The 24,756-nt window shown below is 47.7% G+C and overlaps 1 pseudogene; it reads right to left on the reverse strand.

Moving 5' to 3' along the window:
* Positions 1-9,420: 9,420 nt before the first annotated feature.
* LOC123808123 lies at positions 9,421-16,721 on the reverse strand (annotated as a pseudogene).
* Between the last annotated feature and the right edge of the window lie 8,035 nt (positions 16,722-24,756).

Below are 24,756 nucleotides of genomic sequence, written 5' to 3' on the forward strand. Positions count from 1 at the left end.
GTACTGAGGAGATAAGGCCATGAAAGATCTTTGTCATTGTCCCACATGCAGTACATATTAGATGTCCTCTTTTGGACTAATACTTTTGAGATGATTTTGTCCAAAATATTTCAGCTCAAGTCACAAACACAAAATCTCCCACCTGAGAGGCAGGAGGATAGAGTCAGAGACCCCATTTTCTTCTGTTTAACCACAGATTGAACTCTACAAATCAGGAACAAAAAATGGATTTGAAAGATCAGGATGACACGTTCTTCCCCCACTTCCTTGTCATCTGGAAGCCCATGAAGATAAGAGAACAACTGAACAGCAGGAGATTGTGCTAATTTTTGGGTTCTCCCCTCAAGTTCCTTGAGTTCCTTGAGGGGAGCAATTGTCTCTGTGTACAGGAATTCCCTTCCATTTGACCCACCAGTTCCTTGAATGTTTGACACCTTCTAATAGCTGCTTTCTGTTACCCCCCGCAAAGTACTTCCTGTGTGGGCTGGCTCTCTCTCCAGTCCCATCCACTGTGGAAACTGCAGTGTTAAAAACAGCCAAACTCCTAACATGACGACTTTTTCAGGATAGACGTTCTATGATGATGCTCACGTGTCTGAATAGCATTTTTTTTTACTTCCAATCCTTATCTTAGCCTCATCATGTCAGCTTTCACAACACTGGATGTATGTAAAGCAGGTGTCATTGCTGCCTTTTTAAAGATAAATGACAGAAGTGAGGAATTGGAGAATAGGGCAAGGTCACAGGGCTGGTTCAGTGACCCAGATGGAGCCAGAAACACCAGATTCTCAGGCTGTGTTCTGCAGGACTCCAACGCCAATGGGCTTGCCCAATGTTGCCTTTTAGGACCAGGAAGTCCAACAAATAGGTGATTGCTGGTTTCAGGGATTTGTTTCTTTGTGTGTGTGTGTGTGTGTGTGTGTGTGTGTGTGGTGTGTGTTTTGACCCCTTGGCTGTGTGTCTGTATGGTACAGATGTACCTGCGTGGCCATGTGTATGTGCCTAAGGTAATTCCTCTTTGTCTGGCTTTTGTCCCCGTCTTACTTTGGTCTCCATCTGTCTTTCTCTGTCAGTCTCTCCCCACCCATCTCTCCATCTCTCCCCATCCCTCCAAATGTTTCTCCCCATCTGCCTCCCCTCTCTCTGTGTTATCAGCTGTCTTCTTTCTGAATTTCAGTCTTAGATAAGCTTTTTCCATATGGTATGAGGATGGTCCCTTGAGGTTTTAAGCTTCCATGCTTACAAAAATACAGAAACATGGGGTGCTATGAAAATCCTCTCTCTCTCTCTCCCTCTGCCCTCACTCTTGCTTTCACTGTCACTCTCATCAAAACGAATCCCTGAAACTGACCCTGGTTGACCTTGAGCTGTGCTCCTCACATGGACCATACTGGTACCCTGAACAACCTGAGTCACAGACATGCCAGCAGTTTGGATTCAGGCCCCTCGGAATCACTGGGCATTTTGTAATGGAAAAGCAGGAGGATTTAACCAAAAAAGGGAGAAAGCTACGGAATTGGCAAAGCCAGTGCACATCCGCACAGTCTTCATTTTAGTGCACCATGTATTGCCCCCGGATACGATGTTTTTAAGGATTCTTAGTCCTTCAAAGTTAGGTCAAAAAGACAATTCCATACTGTTACCTGAAAGGATGCCATGTGATGACAGTCACTGAGGGCGACAGCCATGTGAACAGGCTGACCTCCTGTTTCTGACAGAGAAACCTCATTCAGAGTGGGCTTCTACGAGAAAAATAGGTTTACCTGTGCAGAAAAGAATATGAGGGAAGGAATGCTGAGGCAAGTTACATCATCTGAGCCTCAGTTTCCCCATTTGTCACATGGGTAATGTGAGTCAGAGGCACTTGTGCAGACCACAGAATCCACTCTGGTTAGTTGGAGTAGAAAGTGATTTATTACAAGCTCACATAATTGGCGGGAACCACACTGGGCTACTATTTACCCCAGATCCAGGGCAGTCAGGAGAAATGTCCACTCCTCTTAAGGGCTGTTCTGTGGAAGCGCCACTGCAAATGTCACCCGCAACTTGGATCGGAGGCGATGGAGAGAGCGAGCAGTTTCACCCCAGCTGCTCAGAAGAGCCTCTGCCATTGTGTTTGCGGGCAGATCGGTCTCAGTGTGCTCAGCTACCCGCCTTGTTGCTCATTTCCCACGGCCAGATACAGGAAGCACAACGCAAACCCCGCTCTTGGCGGGGAGACGCAGCTCTGCCCTTGCGCTGTGTTGGTGGCGTGGATCCTCTCAGCCCGGGCAGGAAACTCAGTGCTAGGTCAGAAAGCACAGGCTGTGCATTCAAGCCAATCTGGGCTCAAGGATGTGTGGTTTTTACTTTACCCTCTTTAAATTCTCCGTGTTTACCCCACTGTTAAGTAGGAATCCCTATAAGGAGAGGTCAAGTAGGCAGGGCACCCGATACACAGTACATTCTCGGCACAAGGCAGCTACGTGTGTTTTTTCTGTGGAACTCAAAAATGTGTGAAGATACGCCATAGACGGGCCTCTCCCCCTTCTCTCTTATGATCCTCCCCTTGGCCCATCTTCCTACAACCGCACGCAATACATATCTCTGCAAATGTTCGCTGCCAAGGCCTCCTCAGGTGACAAGTTAGTCATCGGCAGCCTTTATTTCCAATCTCACATCCCCCTGCCTGCGGCCGCCCTCTGCAGCTCATCCCTCATCCCAGGCACATGCTGGGTCCCCCGGCAGAGGCCGCTCTGCCGCTGGCCCGGGCTCAGGATGCGGGAGGCCCTCCAGGACAGACTGCTGAGGCCTCTGCTTCCTGGACACCAGGCCCGTCTCCATGGCATCATTCGGCCGAAAATAGACAAGGGGTTTATTTCAAGATCCAGGGAGAAGAAACAGAGAAATGGGGAGATGATTAAAATGAGAGGCTGATGAGTGTCTCTGCAAATTCCAGAACCAACCTCACTCTTCTACGAGTTTTCAGGCCGCTCCCCCCACCCACCCTGATGTTGCTCCCCGATCCTCCTGACCCACAGCGCTCAGCTGCTACACCTCCTCCCCTGGACCACAATTGTAATTCAGTTCTTGCTGTGTTCTGTCCATTGTTTTTTGTAACGTCCTTTATGAGACCATAAGGTTCCAGAGGAGAGGAGTCAAGAACGGTTCTTTTTCTATAGTGCCCCCATTCCTAAGTCTGAAGTGTGGCTTTGAAATAAATAGACTTGTCTCAGCTACTTGCTAGCGGTGTGCTAAGTCTCTTAACCACACCGCTTACTTTGGGGGGAGCTGTTTAAACAACAATTTTAAGACGCCCAGCATCATACCTGCCACAAAGAGAGAGAACTCTCACCGTGCACAGTCCCTGGAAGTGTGGACCCTGAATTCAGGCTGTCTTGGGTCTTGTGGCGGCTCCAGCGCTTATTGGTGTTTCATGTAACTTCCCTGTGCATCATTTCTGTGCCTTTAAAAAGGAGTCCAATCATGGTCCTTCATGTATAGTGTTGTTGTGAGGCTCGAGTGAGACAAGCCATAAAATGTGCTTAGTAAAGTGTCTGGCCCACAGTAAACTCCAGCAGAATTCTTCGTCGCCTTCGCATGAGAGGCTAAATTCAGACCAGCTGAAAGAACACACACCATCTGAATCTGCTCCGTCTTTCAGGAACGTTTTCTGAGTCTCTTTTTAACTTAGTTAACTAAATGAGTATCTCCTCGTTGCCCACTCTTGTTCTTTTATCACCGCACCATCCCTCCTCCATCCCTAGAATATTTCTTGCCCTTGATTGTCACAAAACAAAGAGTGTAGGCACGTTCTGATAAACTAGCGACGATGGAGCACCAGGACTTTTACATACATGAGGGATGACATTGTTCTCCCCAGCTGCCATCCTTTCCCTGCCATAAGCCAACAACAGCCAAAGAGCCGAGACGTCTGTTCAGGCAGCTCAGCACCCCCTGCTAGAGGAAGGAGATTGGGGCCCTCTTTTGGCTCTTGGGTGAAAGGAAAGGGACAATGCAAATATGAAAGCTCTCCCAGCTTCCCACACTACAAATGCAGCTCCTGGTATGTGGGATGTTCTCTTCTATACTTGACTCTGACAGCTGAATGCCACATGACGCTCCAGCCCACAGTCAGCATCCCCTTCTCAGAATTCTTATTATGCTCCTGGTCTAATTTGGAATTGCTGACATCTCGCTCACATTCAGACTTTGTGTTATTCTATCTGGTTTCCTCAGCCACCCCTGTAATCAAGTCCCTTGTTTGTACTAAATTTTCCACGTACCAATTACACTTGGGTAAACATCCTCCTAATAGAGGGCCTTAAACTTCACCTTGACTTCCATCCCATTTCTGAGCCTGTGAAAGAAAAACCATGGTCACTGTTTCCAGATGAGGGTGGTGAAAGCAGATGTTCTAGAAGAGTCTTTAATAGAGGAAAGCATGTACCAAGTGCCTACTCAGAGCCCTGATTTCTCACAGAAAGGAGGGAAAGGCAGACAAGAATACATCCCCAGGGGCATGAGAAGACACATCCGTGTCTTGGCCCTGAGGGGAAGAAGCCCCTATGCAAATGGCCCAGACAAGATCCAGAGATAGGTCTGTGAATAGATCTTCTCATTACAATCAGCTATACATCTACCTTCTTTCCCGTCAGGAGCATCGAGTATCTTTCTGTTGGCGATCATTTGTCACTTCTCTGTCCAGCTTTCAAAGACTGTCCATCACTGATGATATCTTTTATTTCAGCGCCCTACTCATTAGTGGTTGGGTTCTCTCATCTTCGTCCCTTCCTTACTGATGCTTTCCACTCAAAAGGTGATAGAATGTCTTGGGGCTAGATTGCGCTTTGGCTGAGACAGGAGCTTTTCACTGCTCTTTGTGTTTGGTGGGAAGAAAGACAAATGCAACAGCACAGTGTTTTTCCTTGGACTTTGAAGAGATAATCAACTTCCCTGGGTCACTAATTCATAGAAGAACCAGATAGAAGTGGGCAGGATGTCTCTGGTCAGAAGCCCTCGGTGGCATTCAAATAAGGCAACGTGAGTGGTCTGAAAGCCAGCATCCAGGAGAAACCCCTGACCAGGGAGTAGTTCACAGATTCACTGGAAGTGAGCTGCAATCGAAGACAGTGAGACACACACAGCAGGGTACTTATATTTTGAATGCTGGGCACAGAAAAGTGAGGCCGAATCTGATGAGCAGCTGCACCTGCAGCAGCGGCAAGATAGATAGATAGATAGATAGATAGATAGATAGATAGATAGATAGAGTCTGTAGGAGACAGTGAGACAGACTCAAAGTTTTAATTTAGAAATCAGCCAAATCATAGTCTGAGTCTGATGCTCGTCTTCTGATCTACCAAGTGGCAGGTGGGCAAACAGATTCTAGGGAGCTATTTTCTCTTCTCCTTGTGAACACAAGAAAGGGAAGCATATTTAGTAGACCGCAACAATATAAATTCTGGAAGCAGCTTTTGAGGTCATCATTACTCCCTGCACATGTTTTAAGTGAAGAAATCAAATAGCAGATAGTGTGCGTGACATGCCCAGGGCCACCCATCTGCCAACGGCAGGCTGAGATTCCAGCTCAGGACCTCTGACTCCTTATCCACTGCTCTTTGAGGTCTACAGGATTCCCATCTTTAGGACAATACTAGAGGAAACTTAAAAATTACCATTAAAATAATTGCCAGTTTTGTGTTATGGGTACCCAGTATTATAGCAATATCGTCCTGTAGCCAGTCATGTACTCACCCAGCAATGCATTTGGAGTCAAGGTTACAATGTCACTAACTGTAGTTTAAGTGCATGATGCTTGACCATGTTAAAGTCAGAGAAGGAGGCAACTAAGACACTGAATGCACATTGGAGAAATCAGTACAGGAACCTCACATCTCGACAGACGACTGGGATCTCAAGTCGGCTTCTAAAACAAACAACAAGAATAGTCAAAAAAATCACCCCTCAGAAGACACTATTGGATACCACAATACTAACGCTCAGCATATCCCACACAAACTGCATTTGCTCCAATTTCGGAACAGATTGCTCTTTCTTCAGTTGAACACCAGACGAAGTGGTGAGTTGGCTTGCATTCAGGGGCAATGTTGTATGAAAAATATGTATCTTTAAACACTAAACACTCAGCGGAGCGAGAGGCTCACTCCGTGGGAAACACGAGGGAACGCGCTCCCAGGGGAGAAGAGCAGATCGGCCCCGTGTCGGGCTGCCTCGGACCATATGTTTCAGTGGAGTGACTGGCAAGTCACCTGCAGTTTTTATTCTCTTCCCTTCTTCTTCGCTTCTCCCTATCGTTGCTGAGCTAGAGTCAGATTTGCCCAAGTGAAACGTGTATTGGGACTTCGCTGAACTTCTCTGAATTTAGCCAGTTTGGTTAGCTGCAAGTCACTGGCCCACAATCAGGAAGCTACCTATATACTCATGAACTTCTTTTTGTGGATTTCTCTGCCAAAGAGCCTCTGTGCTTCCGATCTCAGCTGCATTGATCGCTGAAGCAATCGTATGGTGAAAATTCTTTTCAAGGTGGTGTGATTGGGGGTCCAGAGAACTAGGTTCTAATCCTGCTTTTGCAATGAACTAGCTGAGAACCTTGTACCGTTTGTCTAACCTCTGAACGGCGCCTTCTTCATCTTCAAAGAGAGGGCTCACAAAAGATATCTAAGGCAACTTTTCATTCTAAATTTATGATAGGTTACTGCAAGTACTGGGACAACCAAAAATAAAACACAGGTACAAATGAGTAACATAATACCGCTCCTTCCTTCTTCCTTCCTTCTCCCCCTTTTCTCTCCTTTCTTTTCTTGCATCTCACTCCCCTCTCCTCCTTATTCCTCCCTTCCTCTTGTCACTTACCCTTCCATCCCTCCCTCCCTTCCTCCTTTCCTTTCCTCTTCTTCTTCCCTTCCTTCTTTCCCTCCTTCCAAACTATAATTAGGTACCTATTATGTGCTAGAGACTATGTAGGCCCCAAGGATACAAAAATAACCTTGAGATTAGAACATACTGTCTCTTGAACCTTAAAAAGTCTCCTCACTTATCTTAAATGCAACTGAACAAGTCCAATCTAATACTATTATCATAGAATAATTCAGTGTGAAGTTTCTTTGGAAAATCACATCCTTTATCCAATCTGGATAAAGATAAACAGGGACTCAGACAAAAATTTTCCTAAACCGTATTTTCTAGAGCTGCCTGTGCTCTATTTACTGATAAAGAAACACAGGGGCTGAAGTTCCTAGCATAGTGTACAGGGCCATGGGGAATCTTCTTCTTACGTCCCATTCCCCTGCAGGGCCAGAGCAGGAAGACGGGTGGTTTACGAGAGCCTGGGTGTGGAGTCAGACCTCGTAGCTGTACCGCTTACCAGCTGAGTCATCCCAGATGCATAGCTTCACCTCCCACGGTTGCAGAACCGTGGTGAGGCGTGCTGGCAAAGAGCCTAGGGGAGTGCTGCACCCACGACAGGTATCAAACAGAAGGTAACTGAGCATAATTATGAGCCTAACTCACGGGAAAGAAACTCACATTCACATTGCACCTGTCACGTGTCAGGGGTTGTATTATTAGGCTGCGTCATGCTACAGTGACAGATTGATGTCAAAGCGTACAATGGCCCGAACAAAATAGAAGTTCATGTCACTCATCTAAGAACACAGGTGGATGTTCCAGGTTGGCAGCTGGCTTTCCTCCACGCGGTTATTCTAAGGCCCAGTCCCCTTTTATCTTGTGCTCAGCGTCACCCTCATCATCACATCTGACAGAGACAGGGGAAAATAGGCAGCCCCGCTTCCTGAAAGCCTTGGTCCGAAAGTGATAGAGAGCATTCCCGTTCTCAGTCCACTACTGAGAAGTCCTCACCAGGCCACCTCTGGCTGTAAGCAGGAGCTAGAAAATGTCACTGCTGGCCACTACCCAGATGTGACTATATCCCAACGAAGGACAGCCGAAGGTTGGTGCCCAGCTCATTCTCTGTCGTGGTGACTTTGACGGTCAAGCCACTTAAATTTATGATGTAGGTATCATTAATCCCCATCTCACTGCTAAGAAAACTTCAAATCAGCCAGTGAGTAACCTTCCAGGTCACTGCAATCCAAGGCCAGGTCAGGCATTCCCCTAGCCTCACCTCACTGCGGCCCCATGAGGCAGAGTTCACAGGCTCCAGAGGGTTGGGGTGGGCTGTACCTCCACAGAATGCCCCAAAGCGGTATTAATTAACATGTACAATGTGCATTTATAGCCTTCCTTTATAAATCAGAACATCTGGCAACTCTGGGTCTTTATTCTAGCAAAGCAACAAGTGTCTGAAGATGGCCACCACCTTTGATGCTTTAGATGGGTCACGTGCCATCCAGGTCACTCTCCACTGTCCCCTCTGTCCCTGGTTTATCCCTGCCCAACCTCACCCATTAACATCTACCTAGACTCTCTAGGCATTTAAATCTGACACCTCTGCTTTGGGAGATGGCTTTATGATGTAATTTCTTGACAGGGAGAGTCAACATTTTGCTAAAAAAACAAACAAACTTGTAATAATCATGCAAAGACTAAAGTAATTAAATATATATATTGAAACTGCCAGAAGCTATTTAATACTTTTCTGTGCTTCTCTGATTCTGTGGCTCTCCTCACTCTCTCTCACCTCCGATGTATCATTCAGTCCGGATGCACAAGCCCATCTGAGTCAATTCCCCGCAGCCCGGCCCGCAGACACACACGCGCTCTCCTCCTCTGCACGACTGCCTCTGTGTTCTTTCCCCAGCTCCCTCCCTCCCTCCCTGCACTTGTCTCCACTCCTCAGGGCACTCCCAGCAATAGCTCGGCATCTATCGGTTTCATTCATCTAATCAATGTGTCAGCTCTCTGTCATCAGAGCCCAGAGAGTTTAGACGCCACGTTCTCGAGACCAGAGTTCAGTAAAGAAGCTGGCAAGCAGAGGCCCAGGGACTGAGAGGGAAGCTGGACACTGAGTGCAGAGGGGAGAGCAGAGCACGGGCCGAGAATTCACCGCCTCAGAGGGCTTGGCCCCCGACCCTGACGCAGGGCACCTCAGAGGGTGGGGAGTGACCTGCAGGACAACCCCAGTCACACTTAATGAAATGCCATTTGCATTCAGAGGCAAAACTCTCTGACTCACCCACCAGGTTCGGCTTAGACCACACAGAGACTGGCAGCCTGGAGGGTGTTCACAAAATTCTCGATTTCTAAATGCATTTATTGTTTGGGTTTCCCAAGGGCATGCTATGTTTTATTCATCTTTATTTCAAACTTTATTCCCCGGCTTCTTCAGCTTAATTAGCTGCTCAGAATGGTGTGTGTAGAAGCAAAAATAGAAAAGAGCTCCCGGGTCCAAAGGGCTAGGCCTTAAAATAATAGAGACCTAGATTTGATCCAATGCATACACAAAATTTGACAAAGCAGTCACAATATAAAACAGCAGCTCCCGGTAACTTCTTCAAGTTTAGCTTCTTCGGAAGTTGACTCCACTCCGTTTGCTTCCTTCTCGGAGGTCTCTTCGGCCCTCTCCACAGGATCTGGAACCGCGTCATCACCATCGTCATCCTCTCCTGTGGCGAGCGGGGCTTTTCCATCCACAGGTTGTTCGGGCAGAGCTCCGGCCAGTCTCCTTGAACCAGCCCGACTGTCTGCACCGACCTGGTTTAAGATGCTGGGCAGCATTTCCGTGGGCTGCGTTGTCTCTGCGTGGCCCCAAATGGTGAAAGTGCTCCCTGCCAGAGATGCCTGGACTTGAAGGTGGTTCCAGTGATCACTGCCCCTTTGGTTAGGAACATATTTACCTCTCCAATGCCAGAGCTACTGTTTACCCCGAACTTCCGTAAGGAGCACTGAAGTTTTATTTTTATCACCTGCTGTAGCATTCCGTGAACCCCCTTCTGCTTTCTACAAGCAGTTCCTTTCTTACCAATGCGCACGTGTGCCTGCAGTTGGGCGAGTTTCTCTTGGTTCTTGATCATTTCTTTCAACCTGTTGGGAAGAAAACAAGGCCGCGTGGGGGACTAGGGCTGGCGCTCAGGGGTCTTGGGCAGACTGGCTGCAAACAAGGGCGTACACACAGGGACGCGATGACAGCTCCGAAGGGCGTGATCTTTTAATAGTCGCCTCACTGTGTGCACTTTCTATCATCAACCGGAATCTTCATTTAACTTTCTAATTAGTCATTCTTCTGCCCTCACTGCCTTAATCTTTGAACTCACCAGGAAACCCTTCTAAGCAAAAGATCAAGAAAACCTTATTCCCATTGTCACACAGTGTGTTCCAAAATGAGTCCCACTCGTTCAGCAAGAAGCTCCTAACGGGAAAGTCTGATGCTCCTGCAGTTTTTGCTAAAGCTGCCTACTACATGGTCCTTCAGCATACCCATGGCACCGATGAAGTTAGATCAAGATAAAATGATGTCTCAGTTAACAAAACAAAAAACGCTTAAATGTAACTCCAGATTTCCCACTCTTACTCTATTAGAGAATCCCACCCCTCCCCTCCTTTATCGTGAAGCACCTGGCCATGTTTGCTGGTTTGAGTTCCATGATAAATATCATAGGAAATTTTTTCCCGGCACCAAGATGTGTTTTTATTAGATGGAAATTCTTCCTTGCTTTTTGTGGCCCTTTTCAACCCTACTACACATTGCGGGAGAAGGAATGTTTGGTTACAATTCTTTGTCACTTTCTGCATTCGTAACTTTTCAGTTCTTCTTATGGAAGATGACTTAGGTCCTGACCATGTGGCTTGCCCTGACCAGTGGTGTGTAACAGATGACACTGGAGCAATGGCTGGAAATGGCCTGTGTAGCTGAGCTTGTCCTCCTGCACTTCTGCAGGGACCAGGAGAAGAACATGCGCCAGCTAACCCACTGGTCCCAGAAAGAGGACGAGAGACACAGGAAACAGAGCGGCCCCAGCCACCCCACAGACCGCTGCCTGCAGCAGGCTTTCCCTCCCGACCAGCAAAACATGATTCAGAAAGCAATGCCTGATGGGTACGACTCTGAGTTTTTGAGGTGGTTCGTATGCAGCTCTAGTTGGTTAATGTAACAGGCTAGGTCTTATTCTAGAATATGTTGAGCTACAAAAGAGAAAAAAATGAAAAGTGCTCTGCACCTTCAGTGACCACATAGTAAGACAAAATAGAAGTGAACAACTAGTAATAATTCAAGACAAAACAAAATAAGGGTGCCGAGAGAAGTACCGTTAACACATTGTGGGAACAGAGAAGTAAAACCAATGCTAACCATAAGCTCCTAAGCAAGAAGATAGAATTTAAGGTTCTTACAGGATTAAAAGGATTGTATTAAAAGAAGAAAGGAAGAGAAAAGGCATTCCAGGATAGTGGGAGAGCATCCACAAAAGGAAATGTTCACGTTTTCCCTCTCAGGGGACAGGAGTGTTTTCTCATGTATGTTCATTGGTATCCCTTGTTTGCAACAGAGAAAACTAGGCAGCCACCCAAGCTCACATAGCTTCTATGTGGCAACACTGAGTTCTAGAACCCAGGTCTCCCAACTCTAATTCTGCACCCCTGTTCTATAGGTGCTTGCATACCCTGGTGTGGAATGGAAAAGCAAAACTAGAAAATTAGTTTGCTGTTGTGTGTAGGAGCAAGCACACGGGTCCAGGAGTGGGCACATAAAGTGGATATACGCCCTGCTGGTCATCATCAGTCACAACAACTAAGACCATGATAAGAATATAAACTGCAATAGCTATAATAATTGGCATTCATCACTCACCTACCATGGGTTAGATGCTGTTGTAAGTGCTTTTTGTATGTCATCTGTGCTTCATAATAATGACCCTATGAGGAATGCACTATCACTAGTCCCATTAAACCAGATAAGTAACTAAGGGACTGAGAACATGGTCATTTCTCATGGTCATACCGTAGGTGGGGAAATTAGACACAAACCCATCCTTTTCTATCTCAGGAACCTGAGTTCTAACTACTGTGTTCAACTATAGCAAAAAATTAGAATCCTTTCTGGAGCTTTTCACTGATGCCTACATCCTGCCCACACTCATTAAATTAGAACCTCTGCTCATGGAGTCCCAGGGACCAAACCACCTTAAAAGCTTTCCTTGTGTTTCGTTGGTCCAGCCAGTGTGAAGAGCCACAGTTGGAGCAGGGCCAGGTCAGGGACAGGTGGGCTAGCTGGATCCAGAGTGTTCCCAAAGAGCAAGAGACTCAAACAGCAAATCAACGAGACAGAAGCCAAATGGGGTAACGCTGGCCTAAGAGTTATAAATCAACTGGAAAAAAGCTTGGAATTAACTTACTGCCAAAGCCAATGTTCTTAATGGAGAAAAATGTCCAGAATAACCCACTAGGGCATAACTGACCATACAATGAACAACCAAAAATACAAAAAATACTAGATTGCCCTTGGGCTCTTGGGCTAAGAAGGGGAAAGCACTGATGACAAATTCTGCCATCTTTTCTGGTCTGATTCAAAATTCTGAAATGGTCCTGGTTAGATTTTGGCATCCTCTCACTTTACTTTCTTGTAAAGAATTGTCTTGTGTGCCTTTCACAGGTGCCTAACACCAACACGCCTCCTCCCTTAGCTCCCCTCTGCTGTGGACACACTCAGATCCCCAAGGTCACTTGATCTGTGATAGGCAGGTCTACCCCTACATGATATCATTCCCTGAGCAACCCCTGCTCTCATGTAAAACTCTTCACTGCAGCTGGACACCAGCTCAGAATCCTCAGCTGAAGGCAGGTCCAGAGAAGGAACAAGCACTGACGTTGGGGGGGGAGGAACAGATCAGTTTGCCACCTTGGCCTGAGAGCTTGATCAGGTGGGAATGAGGCGGGAGAACAGCTCCAGCACCGGCAGAGGTTGAGTCGGAGCAAGAACGTCCGGCTGCTGCAGGCACAGGCTTCTCCTGCCTCCCCCATGTACGTAACTGCTCCTGGACCTTTCTCTGTCCATGACCAGGGATGCTCGCTCAGTTTCACTTGCCGAATCAGACCTCACACTCACACGTTTCTTTGTTCACTCAATTTCCAGAAAGACCTCCTGCTGTAGGTTCAGCAACACATATAGAAGATGAAGTCCCTCAATTTGTCAGAAGATAAAAATTGAAGCTCAAAAATGGAAAGACGGTTCGAATTTTAAAATACTAGTGGGAAGGGACATTGTCTCAGCTCACAACGTAGTACCTCAGGACTGGAATCATGTATTCAGCAAACAGTCGTGTTCTGAACACCTGCCGTGTGATAGCATCTAGAAGTAGATACATAAATCATGGTTGGTATCCTGAAACTCTATAACCTAGAACAGAGAGCGACAAACCGCTGACTGCTGGCCAGATTGGCCCGATGCCTGTTTTACTAAATCAGCTTTATGGACACACACCCATGCCCATTCATTTCATATACATGCCATCCACAGCCACTTGTGCTATGGCCACAGAGTTGAGTAGTAGTGGTTACAGGAACTGCGTGGCCCACAAAGAGGAAAGTATTTACTCTCTCTCTCTCTGAGCCTTTACAGAAAATGTTTGCTGACCCCTGAGGTAGCAGAAGGAGGCCTAAGTGAAATGAAGTGCTTCAGGTGTTATTGTAGAAGTCTGTGTGGAGGTACATAGCGCAGGCCGCAATGAGGCAGGGCTGACTTCACAGAAAAGAAGAGGTCTCGGAAGAGATCCAAGCAGAGAGGCGGGATACTGTATGCAGACAGAGGTAACTGTGAGCACAATAATGGAGACGAGAAACAGCAGGTCTAGCGAGGGAACCATGCTCAGCACAACTGGCCTCTATGGTGGGGCGGTGGAGAGGAGGAAGAGTCAGCAGGGACCGGTGGGTGCAGGTGGGGGGTGGGTGGGGCCCCCTTAGGAGGGCTTCCATGCAAACCCAAAGCCAATGACTGTGCCCAGAAACCTCTGCGATTTTCGTGTAACAGATGCAGGCTGTTCTAAAAGCGGAATCCTGTATTTCTCTCCCAGGTTGCACAGCGCCCCTCCCCCAGCCCGGGGCCATTTCAGGCTCAGTAACCGTGATCCCTTTCTAGCGTAAGATGAGGGATAGTTTCAGCGGAGTAAATTGGATTTTTGTTCAGTGGATTTCTAGTTCCTGGCAACCAGGGAAACAGCTCGGCGGGAGAGTTCCAGGGCCCCTGGCAGCAGATGAGCAGGAGATCTGGTTTGCTCTGGGGGCCCTGACTGGGCGGTTCTAAGGCAGTGGCATTGGGGGCCAGATCTCATGAGGGCTGAGTGCACATTAGCCAGGGAAGGAGCCAAAGACTCACGTGAGAACTTTGTCTTCGCATTTCCAAATTCCGAAACAGTGCTCCTCTTCATGGTGGGATTTCTCCGTTACAATATCACTGGGTCGACCTGGGACATGGAGACAGGACGGTCCCCACATCACAGGGTTGCTCTGAGGACAAAAGAAAGTAACACATGAAAGGTGGTTGACACAAGGTCTGGCAGAGGGTAAGCCCACAAGCAACGCTAGCTATCTCAATGTCTGTTTGTTTCTTTGTTTGTTTTGTTTAATTTTTGTTCTCTAAGCAAGGTGAGCTTGTCTTGCCTATTTATACAAACCTCCCCAGTGTCTAGCTAGAAAAGAATTTTGGTCCATATATTATTATGGAATATCAGTTGACACTTTTTTTGTTTGTTTGCTTGCTTGTTTTTGTGAATCTCAGACTCAGAAGCAATGGAGCTTCCCCTCTCACTAAGGGTGGGAATCCCTGTTTTCAAATCCCTGGCAGATGGTCTTCTAATACTTACTTGGATGAGGCCAAAGATCACTTGCCCCCCAGCTGGGCAGCTCTGGTTGGAGGAAAATTCTTCTCCGTATGGAGCTCAAATTCACTTTCCTGAAACAACCACCCCTTGGTCTCACTTCTCTGTCTTCTGGCTCACGTGGAATACGGCCTTTGCTCCTTCCATGTAACAACCCTTCAGATTCCCCGACAGTGGTTTTCCCACACACAGCCCAGACCATGGGGTGGGACCCCTCTGTGGTACCACCCTGCCTTCTCTCCCTGACCTTCAGCGACAGAGGTCCTTCACCACAAAGGTTACATCTTACTCATCTCTACCTCCCAGCACCCGGCACAGTGTCTCAGTTAGTAGGCACTCGGCAAATTGTTGCCAAAGAAAAGAATGCCTATTTCAAAGCATATTACTCTTCTAAAAGCAAAAGAGGACTGTAGAACATTTCAGCCAATTTTATTCCAAGCTCTAATGTGCATCAGAAAACACCACGGGGAGCTTAGTGATGGCACAGATTTCTAGACTCCACCTTTGAACCTCCAATTTCATCAATCTCGAGTTTTCCTGGGCATTTGTATTTTTTATCGAACACCTTGGACAAACCTCAATTTGGTGGTCTTCTGACCACCCTTGGAGAAACACTTCTTCTTAAGCACTCCAGACAGCAGACCATCCAGCTTTTATTAAACCCGGTATTTGGAAGCAGCAGACACATTTCCACCGCATGTACTTGGAACAACTTCACATTTGCTCTCTTATTATTATTTTCCCCTTGCAGCATTTTTTCCTGGGTCACCCAGCCATAGCTCCCCTCCCATGCTGAGAGGTAAGTATGCTCCATCTATTACATTCTTTTCAGACCTCCTAAGGAGGTAATTAGGCATTGCAATTGATTGCAATTTATTAATCAGAGCAGGATGTTATGGAGTGTGGGGGGTGGGAGGGGAAGCACAGTGCAAGTCTACTATAAATGCTAGGCAAGTGCAGACTGACGGGGGAATGAGGCAAAAATAACCACCGAATCACGGGATGTTTTAAGCTGATTCTCTATTTTACACTGCGGTGTCCTGGTCTATAAAAGGAGAATACTGAAACCTGGTTGGTCTACCAGCACAGCCAGCTGGGAGGTCTGTGCCATAAATATTCATTGAGTGCTTACCATGTAGCAGACCCTGTCCTTAGTGCTAAGGATGCCTGAGAGGAGAAGACTGAATCCTTGCCTCACAGAGAGATAAAAATGTGTAAAGACATACATGTGTATTTATACCACACAGCCAGTAAGTCAAACTGAATAATGGGATAGAGAATGAGGCAGGCACGTGCGCAAGTGAGGTCTCCTATTCCGCAGGAAGGTCAGGGGTTGGGGGGCGCAGAGTCTCCAAGGAGGCAGCATTTAAGCAGAAAGCTAGGTGACAAGGAGGAGAAAGTCACCTGTAGGTCTGTGGGAGAACGCTTCAGGAAAAGGGAACAGTCGCAGAAAAGGCAAGGTGGGTGTGGGGGGAGGAGGAGTGGACTCCTCTGAGGGAGGAACAGCGGGAAGACCCCCACGCCTGGAACCGAGTGAGAGAGTGAGGAGAGTGGCAGAGGCAAATGGGTCACACAGATGGACGCACGGGGGGACGCGGTCTGTGATGGGACAGTACTCCCGTTACGCAGTGACGAGCCCCCCAGGACCTGAGCAAACACCCAGTCTGTTCACTCAGCAGGTGGGAGACACAGACCCCGGGGGGTTAACAGCTCTGTCTTAGTTGGGGGACTGGGACCCAGGTCTCCTGTTGTGTCAGAGCTTCTGTTCTCATCTTTCCTGATTTTCTTCTTCATTTTCCTCCATTTTCCTTCCTTTCTTTTTTTTCTTTCCCACTCTGCTACCTCTTCCTTAGAGTTCCCTTATTTCTCCTTCCTTTTCCCCTATTCTTTCCCCTTTTCCCCATTGCACTGGCTCTCTCTTCCTCTACATGACCTCAGCTTTCCTAGCTCCATCACGTGTGGTCAGGGTTAGGTCAAAACAACACGATTTATTCCCCCGTGAAAATGGCTCTGACCTGCAGGCCTGTGCTACTCAGGTTATTTCAAATCTTGACATCTGAGAATCTCAAAACTTCACTCCCCTAATCCTCTCTCCACTCCCTTTGAAAGCATCTTGTTAGTTTGGCTAAAAACTTCCTTTTCCTAGTGTCTGCCATTCAAGCCACCTCCAGGATCACAGGAGCCGTGTGTCTGCACCCCACCATGGGGTATTTGGTACAGAAGGCGCAAGGCAAGACCGGGGTGCAGCAAGAGCCAAACAGAGCACCTGATTCAACAGGGCAAGACTTCAGTGCAAGTCACTGCTATTAGGGATGGGGGAAGATAAAGACTGCAGACGCCCCATAGGAAACTCTGCCTCCTCCATAGAGGTCTCTTTGTTCATGTGTAGCCATTTCTGAATGCAGCTGTCTTACTTCAGCCCAGATGCTTGTGGTAGAGGCTAGGGCATGGTGGTGCTCTGTGCAGTGATGTCCGTGACCCGAACAGATGTCGGATTTCTAAACTGTGAGTGTTGAAGCAACGCCCTGTGAGTTCATCACAGCCCCTCTCCCAGCGCACATCCCCAAGCGAGTCCTAGCGAAAGTCCCTGGCCATTATATTCCAATTTCACATTTCTAACCACGTAGCTAGAAAATGCAGAGCTGGCATCTGTAGAAATTGATTTTTCTTTTTCTGTAAAAAGAATCCTTTGCTGTCACAACAAAATATATTCTTTTCCTTAGGAAAAAAAAGTAAAAGGAATTACTGGGAGGACTTCCATCCTGCCAAACAGCCGAAGTCAGTCTTTCACGCAGCTTTGCAGCTCCTCCAACCCTCTCTGCCGCTGCTAAAAAGAAGAGCTATGTACACATAAATGAGGCTGTTAAAATTAGCAACCCATAATACACTCCCATAGCTAATGTTCCTGGGACTCAGTTTACTCTTCTGCAAGATGAGGGAGGCGACTATTTGTGGGTTTGTAGCCACCTTGTCATCCTATTCCTTCTAGTTTCTTTTTTTAATTATTTTATTGTTGTTCCTTTACAGTTGTCTTTATTTCCCCCCTACCATTCCCCCCTACCCTAGCCAGACCCCCCTCCCTCCCTTGCTTCCACCCTGCCCCTTGGTTTCATCCACATGTGCTTTATAGTAGTTCCTGAAAACTCGTCCCCCCATTAGCCCTCCCCCCTCCCTTCTGCCTTCTAGTTTCTCAGTCCTTTACATCAGGAATGATGGTACGTGGGAAACAGAATAAGCCTCAGACTTCTCTCTATGCTCACCGATGAGCAAAGAAAGGCTGTTCTATGTCTTTCAATCTTGATGTTATCAAAATTATATGTTTTTCATGCAATTTCAGAGGGAGTGAGAAAGAGACTGAAGTTGGGTTGTGGGTTGCTATGAGATGCTGGAAGAACTTCATGACGGTTTGGGGATTCAGCTCTGAAGCTTGACTACATTTATAAATAGTGTTAGAGTTCCCTTATTTCTCCTTCCTTTTTCCCTATTCTTTCCCTTTTCCCCATTGTGCTGGCTCTCTCTTCCTCTACATGACCTCAGCTTTTCTAGCTCCATCACGTGTGGTCAGGGTTAGGTCAAAACAACACGATTTATTCCCTCGTGAAAATGGCTCTGACCCGCAGGCCTGTGCTACTCAGGCTGTTTCAAATCCTGACACCTGAGAATCTCAAAACTTCACTCCCCTAATCCTCTCTCCACTCCCTTTGAAAGCATAGTGCTAGTACAAGGGAATTTGCTTTATAAAATGTGTATGCTTAAACAAGGTACCACACACTGTCAGAGAAGTTCAGCAAATCCTCACCCAGCACACAGTGATAAAACTGGGCGGAATTGCTAAAACCAACACTGTCGAGTTTTATAAATTGATCGGGCCGCATAAGAAATTGAGAAGCATTTATTATTTTTTAATTTTATTTTTATTTGTTTATTTATTTTAGAGAGGGAAGGGAGGGAGAGAGAGAGAGAGAAACGTCAATGTGCGGTTGCTGGGGGCCGTGGCCTGCAACCCAGGCATGTGCCCTGACTGGGAATCAAACCTGCAATGCCTGGTTCACAGCCCGCACTCAATCCACTGAGCTACGCCAGCCAGGGCGAGAAGCATTTATTGAAGGAAAACTACTAAACATCTGTAATGACAGTGAGAGTCACTGACTTTGTAGGCTGTTCCCACCGCCCCTTCCAGCTCCCTGGCACGGTACCTCGCCTGTGGCCGGGCTGAATGTGAGAACACACAGCTCTGCTCTCACGGAGGGCTGCCTTGGCTTGGAGCGGCGCAGAGAAAAGCCATGTGCTCAAGGGCTTTGTCAAAACGAAGGGTGAATTCAGTACCAGTCGAGGAGGACAAACAGCACATCTGCCCGAGGCTGTGCCACTGACCAGGCCAAGCAGCAGATGAGCCAGAAAGGTAGTAAGGAAGCAGGGGGAACCAGGCGGGCAGGAAGCATGTTGATGGTAACCCAGATGTTTCTGATGGTCTAGAAGGCTGTGTGTCCACTCAGGAAAGACAGGAAAAGAACCCAGTGATCTGCTCATCCCTACCTGAATGAATATAAAGCCTTACACGGGCTGAAATTAAAATGTGGGGGCACCGCTGACAAGTGCCTGAGTTTTGAAGCCATTCTGCCATCTACACACAGAGCCATCAGCAAAGTAAGGAAGTCTCAGGGGCCTTAAGCACGCCCTCTGGCCCGTCCGCGGCTGATCACAAACCTATGCTGATCAGCGACAAACCTAAGAAGGCCACACTTCAAAGCTGAAAAAGGGCAATAAAATTTTTTAAAATAAAAACAATGAAAAAAAGCTTAAAAAAAAGAAAAATAAGCTAAGTGGAGGCAATGGTGTTCCACAATGCAGGGTAAACAGATTTGCCAGAAGCCAGTTCACTGAACAAACAACTGTCACAATCCATCCCTTGGGGGAGGGGAAGTCAGAATCCAGAGGGCTACAACACATTATCTAAACTGCCAAGTTTCAACAATAACAAAAAAAAACACTAAAAGTGCAACATAATAGGAACGTTTGACCAATATACAGGAAAAAAGCATTAGTAGAAATTGTCTCTGAGGGAATCCAGATGTTTACTTTAACAGACAAAGATTTCAAAGCAGGTGTTGTAATAAACGTATTCAAAAAAGGAAACCACGCATAAAGAGTTAAAGGAAAATACGACGGCAATGAATCACCAGATGGAGAACGTTGATAAAAAGATAGAGAATATTAAAATGAATAAATTAAAATTCTGAGTTACGTGCACAAAACTGAAATTTAAAAATACGCCAGAGGGGCTCAGCCATTCTGGAAGTTCATTTCCCCTCGGCTCCTCATTTTTCTCAGCGGAGTATATTGACTGACTGTCTCCCACCAATTTGAAATGCCTTCTGTTTCAAATGCAAAATCTGCCCGCGATTTGAGGTTGACTTCTGGACTCTGTCCTGGTTCATTGTTTTTCTGTCCAACCCGATGGGTACCATTCTTTCAGGTTATGGTTTCCTGATAAGCTTGGTTTTTTTCTGTATATATTTCTTTTTACGAGTCTTTTTTCATACGGTGCCTCCGTTCTTTCCTAAGGAAACTGATGTATTTATTCCCACATTGTAGGTCCAAAACCCGGAGAGCGGGAGACGACCTGCGCTGCCCCCGGTGAGTGCCGCGGTGGGGACTGGGTGTCGGGTGCATCAGCCTCCACCTGGTAGTTTTGTTTTTGTGTTGTATTTTTGTACGTGTGTAGATTTTGTATTGCATTTGCGTTTGCTCTTTTCCAGTATTTTGTAACAAAAAAATCAAAACCCTGTTTGAAATGTTGAAGTGTCGGTTGTGAGAAGTGTGCCCCAGGGCGTTTGCCTGAGACAGCACGTAATACAAAGGATGGAAGGCTGGACTCCTGCAGCTGGGGGTGGGGGGGTGGGGGAGGGCGCTACACCAGTTGCGGAAAGTAAAAGTTAGAAAATTGCAAAGTGGGCGTAAGATTAGGGGGCAGGGTCATGGTCCTTTTATAAAACTTTTCATTTGAAAGTAATCTTGAACTTACAGAGACATTGCATGAATAGTTAAGAGCACATTGCCCAGATTCACCTCACTAACATTTTGTTCCATTCGTCTTCTCTCTCTATATACACATCACCACTCTTCTTCGTAAATGCTGAGAAGTAAATTCCATGCACTGTCGCCCCGTGTCTCTAAATACTTCAGGGTGTGATTCCTAAGAAGGGGTATGCTTTCGTCTATACCCTCAGACCTGTTCTCAGCTTCAATGAATTAAACAGTAATACAGGACTTTCATCTAATCTGCTGGCTGCCTTTCCTATCAATTTGCCCAATCATGTCTTTGATTGAACTGGCTTATTCTCTAGTGCAGCACCCGGTCTGGGATCCCATATTATACTTGCCTTTCCCGTCCAGGCGGAATATCTGTGAAAACTTCCCCAGCCTTTTTTCTACTTTTATGACATCACTGTTTTTGAGTAATGAAGTGTTTGGGCCTTCCTGGGAAAAATAAGGGCACTTTCCTCTAGGGAACTTGGCGAGCAGAGGGCCTTTCCTCATCAGAGAGGGAGCGGCCCCCTGCCCAGGACTAGGGATGGACAGAGACCCCACCACTGGAGTGTTTGCCTCAGAAGAGACAGGCACCTCAAAAAAGTAAACACCCAGACAGGACGAGCCCTTTGTTAAGGTAGATTTGTCCCAGGAGAAAATGGGAAAGTGAGCAAGTGGCTATAAAACCAAGTAGGTCAGGGTCAACATCCTAGCCATCGGGTCCAAGGCATCCCTACCTTCCATCCCTCCCATCAAGCCTGTGTCTCCCAGAAGGACCTACCCGCAGGTGCCAGGGGTGTCAGACCCCACGGGCAGCCCCCACGCTCTGCCCGCTGCTCTGCGTCGTGGCGCGTGCTGCCCCACAGAGCCCGAAGTCTCTGTCCACCCACGGAGGACCTCCTCCGAAGAGGGTGAGCTGCACTCCCTGACCCTCCACGTTCTTCTAAAAATGTGTTTGTTCCCATAAGGGAGGAGAGTCCTCCGTGTCTGCTGCGTTTGGGGTTGGGGTTTAGGGTATGCCGGAGCTCTGCTTAGACAGCAGGGGAACACCAGCCCCCAGCAGCAGCGCCTGCTTCTGGAAGAAGAGCCTGTTCACGGAGGGAAGTTGACAGCGGCCTTGCGTTCCCACTACCATCTGATGTTCCTGCATTTTCATCTGCTCCAATAGTCCATCTTTAAAACGTTTTTTTCATTCTTTCATTTTATCACTTAAGAATTTACCCTAGAAATTACCATAAAAATCTCTAAGAACCAGTGGAGGTGAGGACATTCATTCACATCTCCAGGCCAGACCCTGGCTCCGGCAGTCCTCCTGCTCCCTCCCTCTCCCTCACTCTCCCGAACTGCACGTAGCTGTGCGCTGTGCGGCACCTGGGGCGACACAGGCCCGATGGGGCCAGAAGTGCCCTGTGAAGAGCGAACGACAAGTGGCCTCATGGCTGGGGAGGCTGAGCTCTGAGTTCAGAAGGGTGGGAAAATCTCTGTCCTTCAGCCTCTTGATGGGAAGAGCGGACACCTTCACCCAAGACCTCCTCCCCTTCCTGATGAGGACTGGGGAGGTGGGCCTGCCGCCACCTCCTAGCTCAATGAAACGGAGAGCAGTCGAAGGCTTCTCCCTCCCCGCCTTGCCCAAAGCTCCCGGGGGCGGGTGTGTGTGTGTGTGTGTGTGTGTGAGAGAGAGAGAGAGTGGGGGGGGGCTGTAGAGTAGGGTGCTGTGGGACTTGTTCTCTCTCTGCCACAAATAAAAATATTATTTACAGAACCTCCCTTCCCATCTCAAGGTCAGAGGAGGTCCAAAGAGCTCTGTGGGTGGGACATAACTTTGCATGTGTACAGTGACTTCGGCTGTTAACTGTGAGGCACAGTGGACCTGGGGGGTTCAGGTGGGAGAGGTGCATAAAGCAATTTCCTTTCTCTGTTTCTCTTTTCTTCCAAATGGGAGAATACCACAGGGAAGGGGACGTAGGGTCCAGAGGGAAGTTCCCAGCAAAATTAGAAGCAGCCGCAGGACATGATATTCGCAGACTTGGACAAGACATTTCTTTACATAGTCAGGCACCTCTCAGTTCTGTCCCCAGCCATTAAGTACAACTGGATTTCTGCTTTCTCCACATAACGAGACAGCCTTGCCGTTAGGGGTTCAGGGATGGGAACATTTTCCTGGAAGTTCTGGCATTTGCATTACAGAAATGCACAGAGACAGCACCTCGTGGGCTTTGTGCGTGCGAGAGTAGGTATTTGGGGGTGTTGGTGTGATGGGGCCTGGGATGGCTGGGCTAAAGCTGAGGATCAGAGTAGTTGCTTAAGCATCTTAATATCTGGGATGCTCACCTATCTGCAAACAAACTTTGAACTCGACAACAATATCACCCTACTTGATGGGCACCTTCTAGAAAGAAGACCCTCCCCATGGAAGCTCTGCCCATGGCTTGGATAGATGCTGTCTTTGCAGGCGGAGGAACCACCCAGGCCTCAGTGGGGGGATGTTCATAGTGCCCAGGGAAAACGGACAAGATAGAGAAGAATGTGGGTGCAGTGAGTGGGAAAGGAGGAAACTGCACGAAGAAGGGAAGGATCGACCATCTGGAAGAAATGTGACATCCCCATTCCCCTTAGTCAAGACCTGCCTTGTGAACTTTGTGACCTTGATGAAACCATGAAAGATTACCTTCAGGGACACTCTCATGGACCACAGAGGTCCTGAATGTTTCCCAGAAGGTGTGGACTCCACCTCCACCCGCTGAAATCAGTGTGGGCCAGGGTACCAGATGGTCCTCGTGTTCACCCTCGTGTTTTTATGCCGGGACAACGGCATCAAAAGGGTTAGTGTAATGACAGCTGAGGACGAAGTTTTCAAAGAGGTGGGAGATACCTTGGAAAGGGGCAGAAGTTTTGGGGGGATATCCCCATGAATAGTGTGGAAGAAGAAGCCCCAGGAGCCACCCCGGACACATCGCTGCCAGTCTCCAAGCTTAGTGGGCATGCCAGGGGCAACGTGGCTCATCCGGGATCCACCCCGCACCTTCACCCTGACTCTCTGCTGAGTCAGGGGCCTAGAGAGAGAGGGTTCTAATGTCTAAGTCTTTGCTTATTTCTTATTCTCCAATCCCTCGCAGCTGAGTTTAAGTAACTGAGAGGCTTGTCTCCCGAGTTTGAGAGCTTCCCTTGCTCCTCCGTCTTATGATCCAGGTCCTCCGGCGCATCTTCCCTGTTAGACTGTGAGCCCCGTGAGGACAAGGCTCTCATCTCTCTCACTCTCTGTGGTGTCGCCTGCACGAAGGACAGGGCACAGAGCCTGGTAGGGAGTAAACGTGCAGAGCCCAGAACCGTTGTCTGAGTTGGTCCGCCTCTTTCTCCCCTCCCACCTGTGGCTCAGAGGAGGCCATCTGCGTCTGCAGACCTGCAGTGGAAGCCCTAGGGGAGAGTGCTGGGTTTTTGACGGGACACACAACAAGCTTTCATTTTCAGGTTCCTTTTTATATAAACATTGCTGCTCCTTGTGGGGAGCTAGGTGCCTGCGCCCTGAAGCAACACGTGGATCTCTCTGGATTTAAATTTCATGACTGCATTGCAGAGATTTCGTGGGTGGGAAGAGGATCCCCAATGTTGAGGAGCTGAGAAGCGTAGCTTCCCCAGCTCTCTGAGGCTGAAAATCCCCAGCTCTTTGCATCTCATCCCGGAGCTGTAAACTCATTATGCAGTGTTGCCTGCCACTCCTGGGAGGGATGAGGGCTCAGAGCTCCCTCTCATTACACACATGGCCACCCAGAGGATTCTTATTTGCGGCTTTCACTTTTCATTTGGCTTCTTCTGCAGCAAAGAGATTAAAATTAAGGACCCAAGAGAGGAATCGAAATATTAACAGCTTTTTGTTTGTTTTCATATTTCCCCTGACCTCTTCCGATGACAGTTGAAGGTCATAGGCATAAAGGTTAAGCTATGGGACCTTGTTTGTCAC

The sequence above is a fragment of the Phyllostomus hastatus genome, unplaced genomic scaffold (assembly GCF_019186645.2).
Source record: "Phyllostomus hastatus isolate PE091 unplaced genomic scaffold, TTU_PhHast_1.1 phas_contig_150, whole genome shotgun sequence".
Taxonomy (NCBI): Eukaryota; Metazoa; Chordata; class Mammalia; order Chiroptera; family Phyllostomidae; genus Phyllostomus; species Phyllostomus hastatus.